Source organism: Aethalodelphis obliquidens, unplaced genomic scaffold, assembly GCF_003676395.1.
Source record: "Aethalodelphis obliquidens isolate GAN/ISIS:26980383/991018 unplaced genomic scaffold, ASM367639v1 scaffold82, whole genome shotgun sequence".
Classification (NCBI taxonomy): Eukaryota; Metazoa; Chordata; class Mammalia; order Artiodactyla; family Delphinidae; genus Aethalodelphis; species Aethalodelphis obliquidens.
The window spans coordinates 6,785,292-6,805,544 of record NW_020838026.1 but is presented as its reverse complement, the minus strand read 5'-3'; the positions used below and the strand labels follow the sequence as shown (position 1 = coordinate 6,805,544).

The following is a 20,253-nucleotide window of genomic DNA, read 5'->3' as shown; positions in this document are numbered from 1 at the left end:
AAGGAAAGGAAAGGAAAGGAAAGGAAAAGGAAATGAAAGGAAAGGAAAGGAAAGGAAAAGGAAAGGAAAGGGAAGGAAAGGAAAGGAAAGGAAAGGAAAGGGAAGGAAAGGAAAGGGAAGGAAAGGAAAGGGAAGGAAAGGAAAAGGAAAGGAAAGGAGGGGAAAGGAAAAGGAAAGGAAAGGAAAGGAAAGGGAAGGAAAGGGAAGGGAAGGAAGGGAAAGGGAAGGAAAGGGAAGGGAAGGGAAGGAAAGAAAAGGGAAGGGAAGGAAAGGAAAGGAAAGAAAAGGAAAGGGAAGGGAAGGAAAGGAAAGGGAACAAAAGGAAAAGGAAAGGAAAGGAGGGGAAAGGGAAAGGAAAAGGAAAGGAAAGGAAAGGAAAGGAATGGAAAGGAAAGGAAAGGGAAGGGAAAGAAAGGGAAGGAAAGGGAAGGGAAGGAGCAGAGCTGAAAGTTAGATGTGAAATGCTGATAAACTCTCTGATCCTGGAATTATAATGGTGTCTACTTTTCTCCTTCCATCTAATCAATCTGCAAGAATGTAGTGGAAGACAAACCTTCCTCAAAGTTGGAGCACCCCTCAACCTCTGGAAAGCCATGCCATTCTCACCAACTGGCATATCTGACCAGATGAATCCTAGGGATGAGGGAAAGATGCCATCAAGCAAAAGGGCTGATTAGGGAGGCTGATGAAGCCTAAGGCTAGCAAAGCAGCTATTCCTGAAGTTCTATAATATTTGGTTCTATTTAGTTCACAAGCGATCACCAAACCTGGCCCAAAATGTGTCATGGGGGCCTAGTGGTTGAGTTTTACATATTAGAATGAAAAAAAAAGAAGCAAGTAGAGACCCTGGAAGAGGTCCTAGACATATGGCATCTTCTTAGAGTCTTTTCTGGAGCTCAAGTCTCCTTCTACAAATCCCAAACTGCCCTTCAGTTAAGCAAATTTGCTGGGAGGGAGGGAAGCAACAGTGTGCCTATTAACTGCTTGGTGGTTGGTGTTTTTTAAAAGGAGGAGTCCGTTGATAGATCATTTTCTCTACTCTTCAAACCAGGTGTTTTGCACAGTGGAGATACCCTGCCAGAGTCAAGGAGCTACAGGCAAGTGTGTCTGTTCCCAGGTGTGTCAACACACAGCTCTCGCGTGTCTAATTTACACTAAGTATGGAGCCTAACACCAGAACACTAATCCCTCAGTTACCGATCACTTACATTCTTCAAACCAAAGACCACTTCATCACCCATGCTCAAAAAGAAAGTGGATTCAGTACAACTCAGGTTTCCTTGACTGCAGAGTTCTTGTATGTGAGAAATGCCGAGAAGCATAGGAATAGAAATGACAAGAAAAGAAATACTAGAAGTCTATTGATGGCAACCCAATAGGAATGCATATTCATTTGCCAATAATGCATTCCCGCTCCCTTTCCTTCTGCAAAGGGTTAAACAAAAAAGTAATTAAACAATAATTTCTTTATAAGTGCTGGACTTCTGAGGTCTGTTTTCTCTGTTGGAAAAAAAAAATAGATTTAAGATAATGGCCCTATTCTCCTCAGAATAAATTAAGCTCAGAGATAAAGAATTCCATTACCAATGCCTTTCAGCAAGGCCCAGACATCCTTTAAAGTCAAACTTTCAAGTATAATGTGCCGTGATCTTGTTGAAATCTTTCCTGTAATAATATTTAAGTGATGGGCAAGGGTATCAATGGTTCAGGCAAAGTATTGATTGTATATCTTCAGGGCTGTTGAGCTCTTCCAGAGTATTTCGTTGGAAGGAATGCATTGCACTTATTTAAAGACACTTTCAAAATAACTGCAAGTTAAGTCAAGTAGCTGATTTTTCTTGGAAACTATAGGAAAAGAGGGCAAGTTAGGAGAGGAGGGGAGAGAAGAAAGGGACCTGGAGGAGACTCAAGGTAGAAATCAATGGCAAAGACCAAAATATGGAACCAACAGAGAGTTGCTGGGATATTGGCTCAAACCAGTACACGATACCTGCTTCAAGTTACAGATTCTTTTTAGTGTTCAGTTCTCATCATTTTTCTTTTCTGTGGGAAAAGCTGACAAAGGATTCATCTTCACCCTTGTGGCAAGAAGCCGTCCACTTTCCCTTGGGGAGCAGGGGGCTTCTCGAAGAGGAGACAGCTAGTTGCTAGTCTGAAAAATCTGCACAGTCACAGCAAATCAAGCCCCATTTTCTCGGGAAGGATATGTGGAGAGTCAGAGGGCACTCAGGGTCAATTCGATCAGCAAAGAAACAGGATGTTGACTGGAGAAAGAATGGGTGATGGCTTGGGTCAGTCATAAACTTGCAGGGAACCTCTTTGGGGGCTAAAAGCCCTTGATACCCCATAAGGTCATCTGAATTATGACCTTACTGGGTGTCTAATGCCATCATATGATGCTGACAAGCATGGATTTGTAATTCGAACTCATCTCCCCTACATTAACTATAAACTTTTTGAGGGTAGAGACTAAAAAAGTCCTTTTCTCACTTGACGGTCTCAATAAAATACATGCATCTTGAGGGTGCCCAGTGCAAACTCTTTCAATAATTGGTTATCCTCCTCGAAGCAAAGAAACAACCAATGAGTTTGCCTGGCACTGATGCCATCTTATAATTCACAGCTGTGACCCCAGCTGGTTGCCAGGTGGCTCTTGGGACACCCCTACTGCAGTGGGAAACATTTTAAGAGCCTTGGAGCAGAACCTCTGCAGCCCCATTCTTTTCCCCCACAGGACGATGAGTAACACCTCCAATGCCCAGCACTCTGGGGTCCACAAAGCACATCTTGGCCCCTGGGTGTCACCCTCCAGTCAGAAACACCCACAGAGCCTTGGTCCAATGGTGTTACCTTCATGGAGTGTGCACAGAGCTCTGGGGCCACCTAAAGACGCTATGGTTGACCCTGGCAAGGAAACACCCACTTGGTGGAAGGGTCTACATAACTGACAAAAGAGACCCAGTTCCGGCCAGAAGGAGCATACTTTTGTGTCTCTCCTATAGAGGAAGAGTTTCCTTCCCATTGCTTAAAGTTCCTGGCTTACTCTTAGCTTGATTCTTTGGGTCAAGTTAACCTATTTGAAATATGCATATACACACATGTACATGTATGTATGTAATATACATTCTCTCATGACTTTGAAGTGTGTATTTCATAAAATTAGTTTAAGACTTTACAAAAGGGAATTCAAAAGAATGTACTCCTAACTATAACTGCCTTAATGCAGCAGATTTGTTTAACGTACTTGGTACTTGCTGTGTGTCAGGCAAGGTGTTAATTCCTGTGGGTACAAAAGTGAAAGGCACACTCCTTTCCCTCAAGAGTCCACAATCAATGGGGCAGATGAGTGAGAAAACCAACAACTACAATGCGGCGTGTTAGGAAGTGGACAGATGCTGGGCAAACACTAGGACGCGGCTCCCTTCCGATGTCCTGTATGGAACAATCTAGTTCGTACATGCCTATCATTGTGGAAGAGATGCACTTTTGTGTTCTATTTTCCTCCTACCTGTGTTTTAATCACATTTCCTTCTGAGGCTATGTAGATGTGCCTTCCCTCTCTCAGGGAGTTTTTCTTTAAATAAACAGAAATCTCGTTACCAAAATACTTCATCCAACATCTCTGTCTATATTTATTTCATTACTTCATCCGAATAATCATTTTTTTAAAGGAAGCCCAGGATTCTTCAACCTTGTGAAATAAGCAAAAAATAGTCTCATCATTCAGCCAGCAACATATTGTACCTCTGCCTGTTGTTTTCTAGCTTGTCTAATTATTCCAGAAAGAATAGCTATGGGATACATCCTCAAATCGGCAAATATGCTTTTGATTTAAGAAATTATTATAGGAAAATGCTGGAAGCCTCGTAGTCATCTTTGCTATATTTAGAGGGAAATAATGTCTCTCTGTAATTACCATTTGGTATGAGCTTTAGGCATTCATGGTTTTCTTTTCTTTCTTTTTATTTAATAAAGTTTTTTTTTCCTCTTTTTTCTGGGTTAACAATGCAGGGATCATAGTTGCACAATTATTAAGAAGAGGCCACTTAAGTTCCACCCACCGTAGATATAGTGTCTGTGTTTAATTAGAGATTAAAATTGAGGAATTGAATAATTGGGGTTGCTAATGAATTTGAGAACTCAGCAAAGCAAGGAACGCTGAGCATTTTTCTGGCTTTGCTTTTCTTTCTCGAACCCTTTTTCATTTCCCCCTATTATCACACTTCTGGACCTGACTGCTGAGTTTATTACTACTCATAACCCTGGCCTAAGTGGAAACAAAAAAGCTGCAGCCTCTGTGCTGAGCTCCTGGAGCCATTCAGTCTATTGGATTTATGACATGTCCAGAGGTTGTGATTGCAGGAGGCTGGCAGTGATGGAAATGAGATATATTGGGCCACCAACACTTTCTGTAATCACCTTAATAGGTCAGCATGACAATGGATGCTGCCAGCTGGAAAAATAAGAAGATGGTCTTACCAAAGAAATTTCCAAATTATCACCAGTCCTCCTGCCACCTCCTCTAGGGAGACTGGGTTATTTGGGCACCTTGATTTGGAGGCTCACATCAGCTTCAGGTGCCCAACAATGAACGTAGTCCCTTGGTTCACCCTGGAACAGAATCGACCCTCCCCAAGGTGACCCTATAATAGACCTGCCCTGGGTAGACAGCATATTTCAAGCCCGGCCTGGAGGTAATTCTTGAGCAGGGGTTTCTGCATTAGGAGGCGGCTGGATTATAAGACCCCGACGGTCCTTTGCAACTTGAAAATACTATGATTTTATGAAAATGGCATAGAGCAAATTGCCTGGCTCTAAGAGGACCATCCCCTTGGAAACGTCTTTTTCATACAAAGGCAAAGCTTTTAGGACTATTTTTATCTGTTGGACACTGTACTTCAGATGATACATTTCAAGCTTCATTTGGCGCAAAATCTAGGTGTTTTAAATCAAAATTCAAGGTAAACATCTGCATTTTTATGGCCAAAGGCCCACACATTTATGATTACTTGCTATTTTGCTGTTGCCGGTTAAATTGTGCCTTGATATTTACTGCGTCTCTGACGCCAATCAGACTGATTACTCTTAGGGATATTACAGTTGATAAAAGAGACCTGGTCTGAAGCAACATCAACAGAACAGACTTTCGGTCACAAAATCTTTTGTGAATAAGAGGTCATTCCTAATAATATTTCCTTAAAATTTCTCAGCCATGCTTCTTAGCTCAGCTGCTGATGGCTTTCCACTGATGACTCTATATATATGTTTTTGACAAGCAGGGAAAAAAATCATCTGTTTTATAAGACTGTTCTTACTTGGGCCAAGAAAATCTGCCCCCTGCTATCATTTAGCACATCTATAGCTTGGGGGGGGGGGAGGTGGTCAAGAGAGGGAGGTTTGCATAATGTACATATTTAATCTTTCCTTATCTATTTTTAGTCCACGTTCACTCCATGTTTGTAACGTTCTCTTTGCATCTGTAAGCATGGATGCTATCCCTCTGAGACATTAAGACCCCACCCAGAGAATAGAAACTGTGAAAATGTTCTTTGAAGGTATCTAGGACAGCTACAAGTATAATTGTCAAGTAGATAAAAAATAATTGACATGATGATGATGATGATGATGATGTAGATGATGATGCAGATATAGGAGGTAATGTACAAACCCATCTTCAGATAGGTATCTGTGGCAATGTTTCCAAGGAGAAGCTGGGGGCGTCTGGGTCATTCCCTGGGTGGGCAAAAAGGGCAGTGTTACGCCTAGTGTCCACTCTGTATCACTGCTGGATGGATGGCTCTAGGGCCACACAGCTCAATTTGTAGAGGCTGAGCTAGGTTTGATTCAGAGGGTTCCATCCTGGAGGGCAGGACTTGCCATGCACAGCTGGGGAGTGGGGTGAGGACGGTTAATGTTTTTTAATGAAGGAGGGGCTCATAGAGGGGGCTGCTAGCTGTGGGTCTCAACCAGGTACACAGACTTCCTGTGAGATGAATGGAAATCCTCTAAGCTTCACCTGCCTTATTTTCTCATTTGCAAAATGGTATCAAAGACGTAAACGGCCCTAAAGAATTGTAATTCATCAACACACTAGATAGGCACTTCCTATATGCCCTGTATGCCCTTTCTCATTGGGATTCCAAGCTGAGGAGACCATGTGTGGCATTTACCGTTCCCTGCCCAGGGGTCAGAGAGTGGGGAGGGAGGGTCTTTCTTTTCAGGCCTTATTGGACCGTCGCGCTTGTGACCTGCAGTCACATCACCAGCCTCAGCCTACACGCTGGATGGGTTTGAGATTCGGTTGCTGAAAGGCACCACCATTGTCTAACCTGTCTGTCTGACTGTGAACCTTTACAAAACACTGGAGACATGTGTGAAATGGAGCTATCGCGCATCTCCACGGCCTGACAACACGGAGCCTATAAACCGGCTGTCACTCCATGCTGGGAGGCTGGGGAGCGGCTTCAGGGGGGATGTAATTCCCCGAAGGACCCCAGGGTTCCCTCGTCCACACCCAGCAGTGCAAAAACCCTGGTGCAGCAGCGTGGGGAAGCGTGGTGGGGATGAAAGAGCTGACAGGGCGATTCTGTTTGGGGTTTGTACACAAAGTTGTCAGTTCAGGTCTCCGGGTCAAAAATCGTTTTATCTGCTAAACCAGGAGCTTTGTAGAACAAAGTGCCAGGCGGGCTTCACGGCTGGGCGGTGTGCAGAGCCCTAGGCTGTAATCACACTGCGGTGGGTCCCAGCTCCGACCTGCCCCTCTCCAGGTCCTCTCACTGCAGACACCGGTCCTCTTTCTCCCCATGCCCTTCATTTCCTTTGAAGATTTTTTGATGGGCCTCTTTCTGCCAGATGACCACTCAAGAGGCAGGAGGTTCAAAGACGTGGCTCCTAGTCTCTGAAATCAAAGTTATTCTGCTTTGTGTAGCTGCCAAGGTCTTTTTGTTGGTGGCGTGGATTTTGCTAAAGGGAAAAGCATTCAAAGGTAGGGAGGCTGGGAAAGAACTGGGATCCTTAGTCTTTTATCTACAGAGGGAAACTGAGGCTCAGAAAAGGGAGGTATTAACAGCAAGATGGCTACCAAAGAGACAAGTCACAGAGCCTCCCAGATGGTGAGGACCTTACAAACGATCTCCTCGCTGCCTCTGCCCATAACTTGACTCTCCTTCCAGCAGATAAGCAGACGGGGATTCTCCTGCTGCAGGAAACAGTGTTTTTGCTTCAGATCTCATTTCCTTTCATTGTTTTTAGCATGTATGGGAACATTATATTCACTAATAGTCAGGAATAGTATTAAAAGCAGACGATGTGAATTGTACACATTATAAAACAAATTAAATCCTGAAAGTTTACCATCCCTTTAGACCCTAGAGCTCTCCTCCGTAGCCCCACGTACGTACGAGGCTGCATCTGGCCTCAGGGACATGATGGATATCTTCTGGGACAACTGCCTTGTCATGACTTATTCTGCCTTTCTGGGGACCATGGAGGGAAATCAGAGTGGTTTGGCTGAACCCCGGTTTTCTGCTTCTGAGTTATTCTATTCCACATAGGAAAAGCATGATGAAAGGTTCAGAAGAGGGAGGGAAGTCTACGAAGGAACCCACAGTGTCCTTACTTTTTCAAATGAGAGCACCTCTCTGATGTGTGTCCAGTCACCCACATGGGGCCTGGCACACAGTCAATGAACCTAACAGTAGAGGGTGTCACTATTACAGTTGCTGTTGGACTTGAATTTCGACTTGAGATTTGGTCAAAGCGCAAAGTTATATCTCTTCCAGTTGGAAATGCCCTTGAACTCTATCCCCAGACCCTCCATTATTTGCACACAGTGACTGATCTTAAGCTCCACGTACTCCCACATCTGCACTGAAGACGGTGCCATCTCCTGAGAGGGAGGGGTCTGCATTTGATCAAATCATTATCTGTGACAAATATAGCTATGACTGTATTCACCAAAGACTATCATAGTCTTCTCCACACTTTGGGATGGCTGCAATACAGAGGAAGTTGAAATGGAAGGTCACTGCCAATGGCACATAACACAGTGAAATAGCAGAAAAAGACATCTGAAATCTTGCACATTCCAGGCCAGGCAAGGAACCTTTCGCTGAAAGGTTGAAAGGTTGAAAGGACAGGTTATAAATCTTAAAAGAACTTCAGCAACAAAATTAAGAAAAGAAAAGAAGTTTAGGATTGGAGGTCTTCTAGCACTTCTACCATTAATTCAAAAACTGTTCTGAGTACCAGCTGTGGCAAGGCTCAGAGCTGACTTTGGGAGCCAGAAAGATGAATGTGTCTTTCCCTTAGTCTAATGGAATGGTGGACCAAACTTGTAAACAGAAAATGAGTGTAAAGTGACGGAGATGAACTCAGAGTCAGCAGGACTTGGCTTCTGCTACCTTCCAGCCTCGCCTCTCCCACTCTCTCTCCCACTCATTTTCTACACGTTCTCCATTCCATCCAGGCCCTTCCCTTGCGGGGGTCTCTGTATGACTCGCCCCCCACCCCCCCCACTGTCTTCAGGTCGCTACTCGTGTGTTGCCTTTTCAACAGAACCTACCTCGACCTCCTGACATGAAATTACACCACCACCCACAAGACCCCCAAACCTCTCCCCTGTGTTATCTTCCTCTGTAGCACTTCTTATCTAACTGGCAAAATCTGCTGTGTAGTTTGTTAACTATGCTGATCTCCTCATCAGAACGTACGTTCCAGGAATCTTTGTTTTGTTTACAGTGGTAGCTCCAGTACCCAGACACATAACATGCATTTGATAAATAGTTATTAAATAAATGAATCTAGGTGGATATGCCAATGGGTAGCTTCTAAATTCATGGATACCAAGAGCTAAAGAGATTTTTGTGATCACTTTGTCCAACCAAGGCAGGGGCTCTGGAGTCAGACTCCCTGGGTTCAAACTGGAGCTCCATCACTTACTAGCTGTGTGACCTTGGGCAAGTCATGTAACCCCTCTGTGCCTCAGTTTTTTCATATGTAATATGGGGAAAATAACAGTGACCCTTTCATGGGGTTGTTAGGAAGATTAATTATTATATAAAATACTTAGAATAGGCATGGCATAAGGTAAGCACTTTAGAAGCATTGGCTATTGTTACTATTATTAAGAAAAATGAAGGCTAAGAGAGTTAAGTAATTTGCTCAAAATCATTCATTCATTCAACACAGTTAAGTGTGTCCGATTACTAGAAATTGGGGATTTTGCAACAGATCAACTAGAATAGTTCCTTCTTTTATGGAAACTGTAATCTAAGTAGAGAGATGAATGTTGGAAAAGTCACATAAACATGTAATTACAAGTTAGATGAGCACTATGAAGGTACAGGGAACCAGGACCCTGAAGGGTAGGGATGTAATCTGCATCCTCCAGGGGCTGAGGGGGAATGGGGGGCATCCTTAGAGAAATGGTCGGCATGTGAATTAGCCACAGTGGGGCAGGGAGGAGGTGGGGATGGAGAGGAAGGGGTTAGAGGGGGTTGTGGAACTAAAGCCTAGGTCCCAGCTGCGGGCTTTTTTGATCACGGATAAATGGCCATGGGCTTGAGTGAGGACTTCTTTGCTAGCCTGATACTTCCTCAAAGCAAAAGAGCAAGCACTCTTTGTAGCTGGAGAAAACACCAGGCACGCTGCGTAGCGCACCCAAGGTGCCCGCAACACCAGCTGAGCACCAGGTCCCGAGGGGTGGCTCTGGTGACGAGATGGTGATCTCAGTTTAGACACACACCCCACGCACATGCACCCCCCACGGGTAATTTACAACTGAGAACAGGCTCTGTTGACTGGGGTCACGATGGTCCCCTTCTCCGTGGTGTCTTCCACTCTTTTGGGAGGTTCAGTGTCTCCTGGGAGGCCTGCCAGAGGAGGGGAGATGCGCTTTGTTCTCCATAAACCCAGGAGAAGCGGCATCCTAACCTCAGAGATGACCTTTTGCTTCTATTGTCTCAGCATCGGTGGGAAGGGCTGTGTAGGGGGTCGAAGCATCGGCATTGTAAAACACTGGGTTAAAATATGTATTAATCCCCGGAGGGTGTTAGGCAAGATTCAGATATATGATCTGTGATATGGATAGGATATATTTTTTTATTGCAATAATAAGTTTCTCAAGTCCTAATGGACCCTGCGTTAACTGAAGATGGCAGGGAGCAAGGGATGGAAAGCCAGCAATCTGTTAAGGTGGCGGAGCAGCAGTTGTGGGGATTGTAAAAGATAAAACATTTCAGAGTCATTAAAATCACCCTAAATTGTCTACCTGAACTCAAAGCAACAAACCAACTCAGCCCGGAGTCTACCACCGGATATCCTTTCCTTTACCATGTGTCTGTGCCTTGCAACTGATATACGAGTTCATCTTCCACTCCCAGAAGCATCCAGACTTTGAAAAGACCTCCATGGAGGTGGGCTTTTCATGCTCAGGAAGGGAAAGGGGGCAGCTATCTGATGGAGGCACAGCCCTTGGTATAAAGGCCCTCATTTAAAAGAAGAGGAAGCGGTCAACCAAGGAGTACTTTGCAAAGAAGGGATCATCTGGGGGGGATTTTAAGGCCTTTTTGGAGTTGGTGGCTAACAAGTAGAAAAGTCTTGAAATCCTCAATCGGGACTTTGTAGTCGCCTATCTGGATGACAAGGGGCATAACAAGGTTTTGAGGCGCCTATGGGCAGACTTGTGGTCAGTAGGGCGTTTTCATGATACACCTTGCTACTGCTTACGGAGAGCTTACGAAGGCCCAGACCCCTGTTGAGGGATTTTCATAAACTAACCCATTCAATTCTTAGCACAAGCTCACGGGGTAAATAATAGGATCCCCATTTTGTGGATGGTGACATTGGGCAAGTTTGTCAATCTCTCCAAGACTCACAGTCCTCACAGTCACATGGTTACTAAGGCAGGTGGGTCGGGCCCCAAGCCCCAAAGAACCAATCTATGTTAACACGTCAGCCACTGTTTCCTGCCCCGCTTCCCAGGAAACAGTATATGTACTCTGATGGAATTCAGTAAGTGTTCGACACTTCTGGCTCCGCTTAGCTGGTCGAGGGAACACCTCTGGTGGAGTGTCCTTGCTATCAGATGATATCAGAAGCAGAAGGAGCCCAGCAGTGGCTCTGCCCCGGACCCTTGGGCTTAGCAGTGAGCAAGACAGAAAGATATATGTTCCAACAGCCAAGAAGAAGGAAGGCTGGGCTTTACAATCCCCTCTGCAACTGCCCTGGGCCACTCTCACTCCTCCTGTATTTTACCCTCTGTTGCGGGGTGGGGGAGTCACTGTGATCAGAAGGGGGTGGGGTGGGGGGGAGGGGAGGCAGGGGAAGCGATGAGAAGCAGGAAGCTCCAAGGTATGGCAGAGCTCGGGATACTGCCGATGACAAACAACGATGATCATGTACTCCCAGGTCTACCCTTCCTCTCCGAGTAGGAGCTACAGAGGGGGAAGGAGGCACCCAGAGGAAAGGCAGTCCCTATGCTGAGCTGCTTTTTTGAAAGAGGCATTGTTGTTGCAATCAGAAAACAGTTTCTCATCCCGAATGAAACACTGATATTTGTCTAATTAAAAAAACCTAACGGAGATTTTGCAACAGAGGGACGCAGCCAGTGCCTCTGCTGGTGAAGACTCCATATGGCCCAATCCGACGTGGATTCTGTTGCAGACACTGAGCAGGGCATTCTAGCATTAAGGCTGCCCAACCATTAAATTACCTCTGTGCCCTGCTGGCCACTGACGGCCAGAGAAGGGAAGGCTCAGCCCAGATTTCTGTTGGCCTCGCTCTTCCCGGCTCCAAGAGGGATGACTTTACATGTGGACACGCCTCCAGGAAGTCGTAGGGGTGGGAGATGGGGGTGGCGGCAGAGGGATTATTATGAAGCAATCTCCTCTTCTTGCCCCGGTGGGTAGTGGGAGGACTCAGTAGAGACCAGGAAAGAAGCCCTGGAGGGCTGCTTCCAGGCCCAGGCACCCATGGAGGAGCCCAAACCATTCAGAGTCCCGGCAGGATTGGGGTGGGGTTCAGAAGCCCAGATGAAGTGAGTCAGGCCTCCAGAAAGCCTGTCTGGAGACCAGCTCTCCCTTCAGAAAGACAAGATAGTACCCAAGCACAGCCACCAGTAGCACAGCCACTTTCCCCAGAGATATGTGGGCAATCCACACCTCAAGCAAGCTACGTGGCATTCAGGACGTACAGGTGAAGCCCACGGGTACCTCGAGCCGGTCTTCCCTCTCCTTGCCTCTCTGGACCCTGTGTGCCACCGTCTGAGATATTTCTTCACTTCTGTCCACACCAATCACCCCTGCCCATCTCATACTCCTCCAGCAAGTGTGTGTGAAGATTTCAGCACTTTCACTGGCCCCAGCCCTGAGCGCCTGCCACACTACGCATCAGCCAGGAGGACCTCTCACACACACACAGAACAGTCAGCCCACCATGAGCTGCTAGACAGAAATAACCCAGCCTGTCTATTAGTTAAGCAGAGGACGGGCAAGGCACTTCGCCTTCCTCCTGGAGGGCATGCTGTGTAGCTATGGGGCTTCTGCACCTGCCATTCATTATGTGTCCAGGGTCTCTGTTTTGAATCTGAGGCACCACGGAGCATCCCGCTTTATCAGCCTAACTACCAGCCTCTCCCTTCGTTCCCACGGGTGTGGCAGGTGAAGCGTGGCCAAGAAGGGCTTGACATGATAATGGAAACTAGTGATGAACTTCTTTCATGATCATGACTACCAGTGCCATTTCATCATGGTGACATGCTAGGGGCTGCTGAGTCTTGACATCTGAGGTGTGACAGTCAGTCAAAGCAGGCACGAGAGGCGATCCTTAGGGAACCACCGGCTCCCTTGGAAAGGCTCTCAGCCAAGCAAACACAGTTAACAGGAGTGGCTGACGGGCAGGTGAAATTTAGAAGGCACCTCTGGCCTGAACTACCCAATTTGATTTGAATGTGGACCCAACACGAGGAGCAGGGCCCAGGGAGGCTGGGCTCATCTCGCCCATCTTCCGATATTCTTTCTCCATGAGCTATCTGGGATACCAGATTTTCCAAATGTAGTTGGGGAATGCAGTGCACTCTCCAAGATCCGTTCAATTTCCCCTCCGTTGAATAGCAGCAATACTCTTTAGGGAAACGACCAGCTCCCTGGAGGAGCCTGACGGGTCTAAGGGCTATCCAATCCCCTGACAAGTCATCAGTTCAGAAGTGGCCCTCTCTAGACCAACGAGATGCAAGGGAGGATTGCTGAGGGGTGTTTGGAAACTCATCCCCCTCTTAAGAGAGTGATGGAAAGCCACACACACACACTCTCTCCCTCTCCCTGGATGTAAACCCAGAATCATGTTGCCAAGATTGCTGTTGGCAGCTATCTTATGGCCAGGAAGGAGGCTTGCTTGGGGGCAAAAGGCAATCCATGAAAGAAGGAGTTAAGACAAAGATGGAAAAATAGACCCAGAGCCTTTATTCAGTAGCACCTAACTCTGGATTTCTGTTTATGTTAGCAAAATTTTTTATGGCTTTAGGCACGTGGAGTCAGTTTCTGTTACTTGAAACCCAAAGAATACTTGAAAAATACCTCCTTCCAAGTCTGCTTGGGAAGAGACCATCACCTAAGTGCTGACGGAAGAACACAGGAAGTGGTTGGGCAGAGCAGTGGTACATGGATCGTAAGGTCTGCAAAGCCAGGGAGGGGTCCCTGTGATTGACGCCTACATGCTTGCTTCAGAGGCGGCTTGTTACCAGGCAGCACATCCATCCTCGCTCAGGAAGAGCAGGTCAGCTCTCCCCACCTCGAGTACAATCCATCAGCAGCATTAGGGTAGGCTGTATTTTGCTCCCCACAATTCGACTCCCTCCCCCCATTGCCATGTGACTTGTAGTGTTCCCTGTAGGCAGAGTTTCCTTCCTCACCCCTTAGTCAGGTTTGCACTGGCCTTTGCTTTACAACTTGCTTTGGCTGATAGAAGATGAGTAAAGATGAGGGATGCCTCATGTGAGTAGATGCTCTGACCATAGGTGTCTGATCTGGCTTGACCCATTTCTGCCTTCTGTCATGAGAAAGGAATGTCTCAGAGAGATGTTACTGCTTCATCCAGGGCCCTAAATGCAGTCACGTGGAGCAGAGACACATCTGACCCACAGCCCCCCTTGTGACATTAATAAGAGGTCAGCATTTCTCGTTGTAGGCCGATGAGATTCTGGAGTTATTTGTTATGGCACTCAAGCTAATGAAAGTATATATCAAGTGCCACTATATTCTTAGAACTCTGCAGGGTGATTTGGAAGACACAGAATTATGAGGCATGGTTTCTGCTCTCAGAGGGTTTACAAAGACAGTAAGGCCAGAAAGAATTACAGAGAGTACAAAATTCAGGGATACATTATACACAGATATTGTGCGGGCCACCAGAATTCAGAGGGAAGAAAATCAGAGTTGGACTACGCTTGTTGGGACAACCTTCAAGACTGGGTGAGACCTACAGAAAGTAGTGCACAGGGTTCACAACAGGTAGGTGCCACAGCCTGACCAGCTGAAGATCCTCCAAGCCCCTTATCAGCTGGCCTCAGTGAAAGGAGAGGCATTGTCAATGCTTGGAAAGCACACACCGCTTCACTTTTTCTTCTGTCCGCTGGAGGCAAAGATGCTGAGACTTGCACTTCCATGTTTGAATGAAAATATCTTAGTGTACAATTATCACTTTACAATTAATTATGCAGAGCAAGCAATACACGAGAGACCTCAATATTATGACAGCTTGGAAATCTACTGTTTTCAAACTTAAGATGCAACAAGTTTTGCCAAATGCATGTTGGAAAGTAGCAGAAGATTAGACAATTGCCACTTGAACTTTGTATATTCACAGCATACCTGTGGGTCAGTGTAAACATCACAAACAGCTCAGCATACGATATAACCTGACACCCCCTCTAAGACTCTGACCTTCAAAACCAATGTTCCTTAATTAGGCCTTTCCTTCCCCTTTTGCCTTTGAGGAGAAGGGATTATTGGGAAAAAGATATGACTGCACCATACTGGAGTTCACCAGTCATCTCAAATGGTTTGGGTTTGATAAAAAATAGCAGATTTCATTGCTGGAACTTTCCCTCCAGAGTTTGTAAGCACCATGTGGATATCAAGGGGAATTTCATCAGTATGTTTCTGATTCCTTTACACTTAAATCATTAAAAGATTTTTGAGGGTTTTGAAGTCCAAAAACTCTCCTGAGCCACTGTTTTCCCCCCAGCATATTTTTCATTTCTTTTCATAAAATTTAGGAAATTGAATTTTAGCTCTGGATTGAAGAGAAAAGAAAAAGCAGCTGATTGTCAATGATAGTGGCTAAGGATTAAAATCCTACTTCTAAAAATGTGCCCTGGGGTCCATCCATCTGATGAACATTTGTTTATTCTCACCAGGCCCATATCTCAGATGGTAGCGATTTGGCCAATTATGATTCTGGAAAAGAGCTCAGGAAATATATGCTTTGCTTTACTCTTTGTACTGAATAGAGTACAGTTTCGTCCAAGCCAGGCCACAATAGTTGGCTCAAATGGAGAGAGCAGAACTGGAATATCATAAGCTGGATGAGGCCTAGAGTACCATTCATCCAAGCCTCCATCGTAGAGAGGCAAGGTCCAGCTTGACAGTTTTTAAATCTCTTCCTATGTCTCTCCTGGTAGCTCATATTGCTTTAGCTGCATTGTAGTCAACTCCTGCTTTGCTATGCTTGACATAACCTGATTCTTACTCTTTGGTAAAAGCAATTCACATTTTCCCATTCCTGTGAGAGATCTGAACCTAATCTCAAAATGGATTGTGTAACTGTTTGCAAATATTAAACGGTATCACAAACGATCCAGGGTGGAGTGTAGACTCCATGACAGCAAAGGCCTCATCTGTCTTCTTCCTGTAGCATCCTCCAGACCCAGAGCATATAGGTGATGAAAAATATTTATTAAACGGATGAATGAATAAAAGTCTAGTCATATGAAAAATATATTCAAACTGCTCACAGCATTTCCACACCTACTGATGAACTGTAGCCTACTGATACTCCGAATGGGTAACAGAGGTAAAGTCATCCTTAGTTTCCTTATAAAGCAGCTGAGGTCCAGAGAGTGTGTGAGTAATTTACGATCTTACAGCTGGTCAGTGGGAAAACCGGAGTCTATTTCAGGTCACCTGATTCTCAGCATGTGCTATTTTTTCAGGGAGATCAGTGTTTCTGAAGGTTTAGCATGCCTCAAAGCACCTGGAGGATTTATTAAAACACAAACTTCTGAGTCCCACCTGCACATCGTCAATTCAGTAGGTCTCGGAGGACCACCCAGATCTGCATGTCCAGTAAGTTCCCAGGGGATGTTGCTCCTGCTGGTTCTGGGACCACACTTTGAGAGCCATTCATTAACATCATAGCTAATAAAGAGCAAGACAAAGGTGCATGAGAGAGACAGACTCTTCTGAACATCCTCTGGGCCTACGACTAGATTCTCAAATTCAACTGATCAGTGTAGAAAGCCAGCCCGTGAGGCTTCATTGCAGAAGCCTTTTTCCTCCTTCATTAAAAAGCAAAAGAACAAACTCACTGATATAGACCACGGGGTAGGGGATACCAACTTAGGAATAGTCCAACTTAGAAAGAAGGTTAGTGGGAATTTTACAGGGGTGAGGCAGACTTTGGACTTGTGACTCTTCTCTTCAAGCTGGGCTTCCACTGGAGTCCACGCTGATCTCTGGCATGTGTGTTATGAGGTTAGCACATAATGATATACATGCCTCTCAGAGGGAAGACGGGGACCCGTGACGTAGCAGTTGAAGGACACACGACTCGAGTGAGATAAATGATGCTGAAGCAAAAAAATTGTCGGTCATTCATTTGCTCATAAGGTTGTTCCCTCTCCCCTGCGTGTGTCCAGCTGAGCCTCAAAATCATTGCTGGATGCCGGGGACATCTAGTGAATCTCAAATAAGCAAATAAACGTGATTTAGTAGGAGAAGAGAAGAATTGGCCACACCACAAAATTTCCCTCTTTATTTATTTTGACAATTTGGTGTCTAATATTTACGACAGTGCTTTAGACGAGCCAAGTAGTTTTCGGATAAGGAGTGAAGACTTTGTAATCTGTGTTGCTTGTTCTCTGACAAGGTGATGAGCAAGCTTAAGGGGTAAAGGACAATCATCAGATTTTAGCTGGCTACAACTAGTTAAAATACTGTATTTTGGTATAAATATTTGTCGCCATCATCATCAACTCATGACATATGTCAGGTACATTTACACAGAGAACGAAAATGATACATTCTCTGCCTCCCAGAAGTTTGTAATCTAAGATGGGGTTTGCAAATACATAGAAAGGGTAGTTCCAATCTTCAGGCCTGTGCCCATGGCAGACATTACTAGTCAAGCATAGTGTTATTTTTCAGTGTCTTTTCTTACATTGAAGGCCGGGCAGCCACTACCAATGGATCTCAGTACATGTGTGCAATCCTGATCCATGTATATTGGAGAGAGTGGCAGCTGGATCAGCAAGACATTCCTATGACACCAGATGTGGGGAAGGGGTGTATTGCTACAGACCCAAGGAAATAAAATTTTATAACATCAACTTAGGTTTCCATACCTTCCAAGTTCTAATTGGAAGGTATGGAAACCTAATGTAATTTTTAGAATTAAGGCATAGAAACTTTGTGGGTTTCAATATGTCTGATCCCTCAGCATGGATGTGCTTGTGGTGTGGGTGGGAGAGAGCTCGTGGGAGGTACAGCCATCAGGAGTGGCTTTGCCCCTAAGATAGGAGAACGCCAGCCCTTTGCTTAAACACTGATCACAGCCCCACACCCTCCTCACTTCCTTCCTTCTGTAGTTCCAGTTGAGTAATTAAAATCACTTCTGTTAAACTAGTGTGGTTGGGCTCCATAAGCCAAGGGCAAGTTCATGGATCTGGAGGATGGACACTGCTTTAAACCTCAGCAGTTCGGGCCGCGGTGAGGTATAACAATTAGAATAATTGATAACCAGGTCCTTGATGTTGAGCCACCACCCAGGGCCTCGACACGCGGGTGGCGAGCCTGATCCTCTGGCTGGGGGAGATACCAGAGCTGCGATCCGGTTGTTCTGGGTGCTTGAGCCGCAGTGGCCGAGACATGCTTCAGTTTAGTGAGGCCTGTTGTGCAGAATTCTTCTGAGCTCCCACAGTCAGCCGTGCTCTGGAAGAGAAGCACTTCCTGAGAGGGGCTAGATAAGAGTACATGACTTTCAGAGTAGATGCGGAGAAGTTTTAGGCTGTAAGGTTCCAAAGAGGACAGGCAGTGGCACAGGCTGGGGTGACGTGTGGGACCAGCTCAGTTGGCATCAGCAAATGTGGGCCATAGGTGTTGCTAGCTAGGGATGAGCCATAGAGTCTAGGTTGTTCTTCTGCCTTAATCAGTAACAGAACTACTACTATCACTAATTGTCATTTACTGAACCATTACTACGCGCCTGGCACAATGCTGTGTTTATAATTCTATCATTTATTTCATCATTTAATTCTATCATTTAGTCTTCATATCAGTTCCATGAAGCACTCATCATTCTCTCTATCGTATAGATGAAAGCTCTGAAAGTTTACATCACTTTCCTAAAGTCAAACAGACAATAACTGGCGAGGTTAGAGATTTACCCCCAAAACTCATGCTCCTAACACTCATGCTTTATTGCCTTTACACAGTCTGATATGCTCTCCCACTGCTGACTCTACCTATAAAATGTCTTTTTTTACCACTATAAGATGCATGAGTAGATCTCAAGAGACCTATCGATTAGACATAGACAAGTACACAGCATTATAATAATGCTATCAAATCACTGTTCCGAGGAACAAAAGGTAGAGTGAAATCTCTCTAAATGCAAAGATCCTCACTTCACTGTGGAATTTAATCCATTCGATCTGGATTTGGGATTTCCAGTTAAAGAAGTCTTCCTGTGAAGAGGTTCTATTGGCGTTCAGTTTATTCTTGTGGGGCCGTGCCATGGTCCTTTTTTCTGAAAGAATAAATTTAGACGCCTTATTTCCTATTCACAGCTTCCTAGTTTTCCTGATCTTTCTTGGCTATAGCTCAGGATGTGTTCTAAGACAGATAGGTTCTTGGATATTATTGAAACCCCTCTTTGGCCTCTTTCTTTCTCCTTATCCTACAGACCCTGCATCTTCACTCTCTTCCCTATCCAGCTGAGACACCACGGACCACCAAGGCACCCATTGTACTTACCCCCTTGCCTGGTTGTGATGCAGCTGCTTCCCACTAGGTATCTATTTTACATTTGGTAGTGTATATATGTCCATGCCACTCTCTCACTTCATCCCAGCTTACCCTTCCCACTGCCTGTGTCCTCAAGTCCATTTTCTATGTCTGCGTCTTTATTCCTGTCCTGCCCCTAGGTTCTTCAGAACCATTTTTTTTTTTTTTTTAGATTCCATATATATGTGTTAGCATATGGTATTTGTTTTTCTCTCTTTTTTTTTTTTTAGGTTTAATTTAGATTTCTTTTACTGGCCTATACTGCTACATGTTTTTCTCTTTTTGACTTACTTCACTCTGTATGACAGACTCTAGGTCCATCCACCTCACTACAAATAACTCAATTTCGTTTTTTTTATGGCTGAGTAATATTCCATTGTATATATGTGCCACATCTTCTTTATCCATTCATCTGTTGATGGACACCTAGGTTGCTTCCATGTCCTGGCTATTGTAAATAGAGCTGCAATGAACATTGTGGTACATGACTTTTTTTGAATTATGGTTTTCTGAGGGTATATTCCTGGTAGTGGGATTGCTGGGTTGTATGGTAGTTCTAGTTTTAGTTTTTTAAGGAACCCCCATACTGTTCTCCATAGTGGCTGTATCAATTTACATTCCCACCAACAGTGCAAGAGGGTTCTCTTTTGTCCATATCCTCTCCAGCATTTATTTTTTGTAGATTTTTGATGATGGCCATTCTGACTGGTGTGAGGTGATACCTCATTGTAGTTTTGATTTGCGTTTCTCTAACGATTAGTGATGTTGAGCATTCTTTCATGTGTTTGTTGGCAATCTGTATATCTTCTTTGGAGAAATGTCTATTTAGGTCTTCTGCCCATTTTTGGATTGGGTTGTTTGTTTTTTTGATATTGAGCTGCATGAACTGCTTGTAAATTTTGGAGATTAAACCTTTGTCAGTTGCTTCATTTGCAAATATTTTCTCCCATTCTGAGGGTTGTCTTTTTGCCTT

At 44.9% G+C, this 20,253-nt stretch overlaps 1 protein-coding gene across 1 annotated transcript in view; it reads right to left on the bottom strand.

Moving 5' to 3' along the window:
• KIRREL3 (kirre like nephrin family adhesion molecule 3) overlaps positions 1–20,253 on the bottom strand; it is a 545,001-nt gene that overhangs the window by 448,138 nt on the left and 76,610 nt on the right. The gene's annotated exons all lie outside the window — the stretch shown is intronic.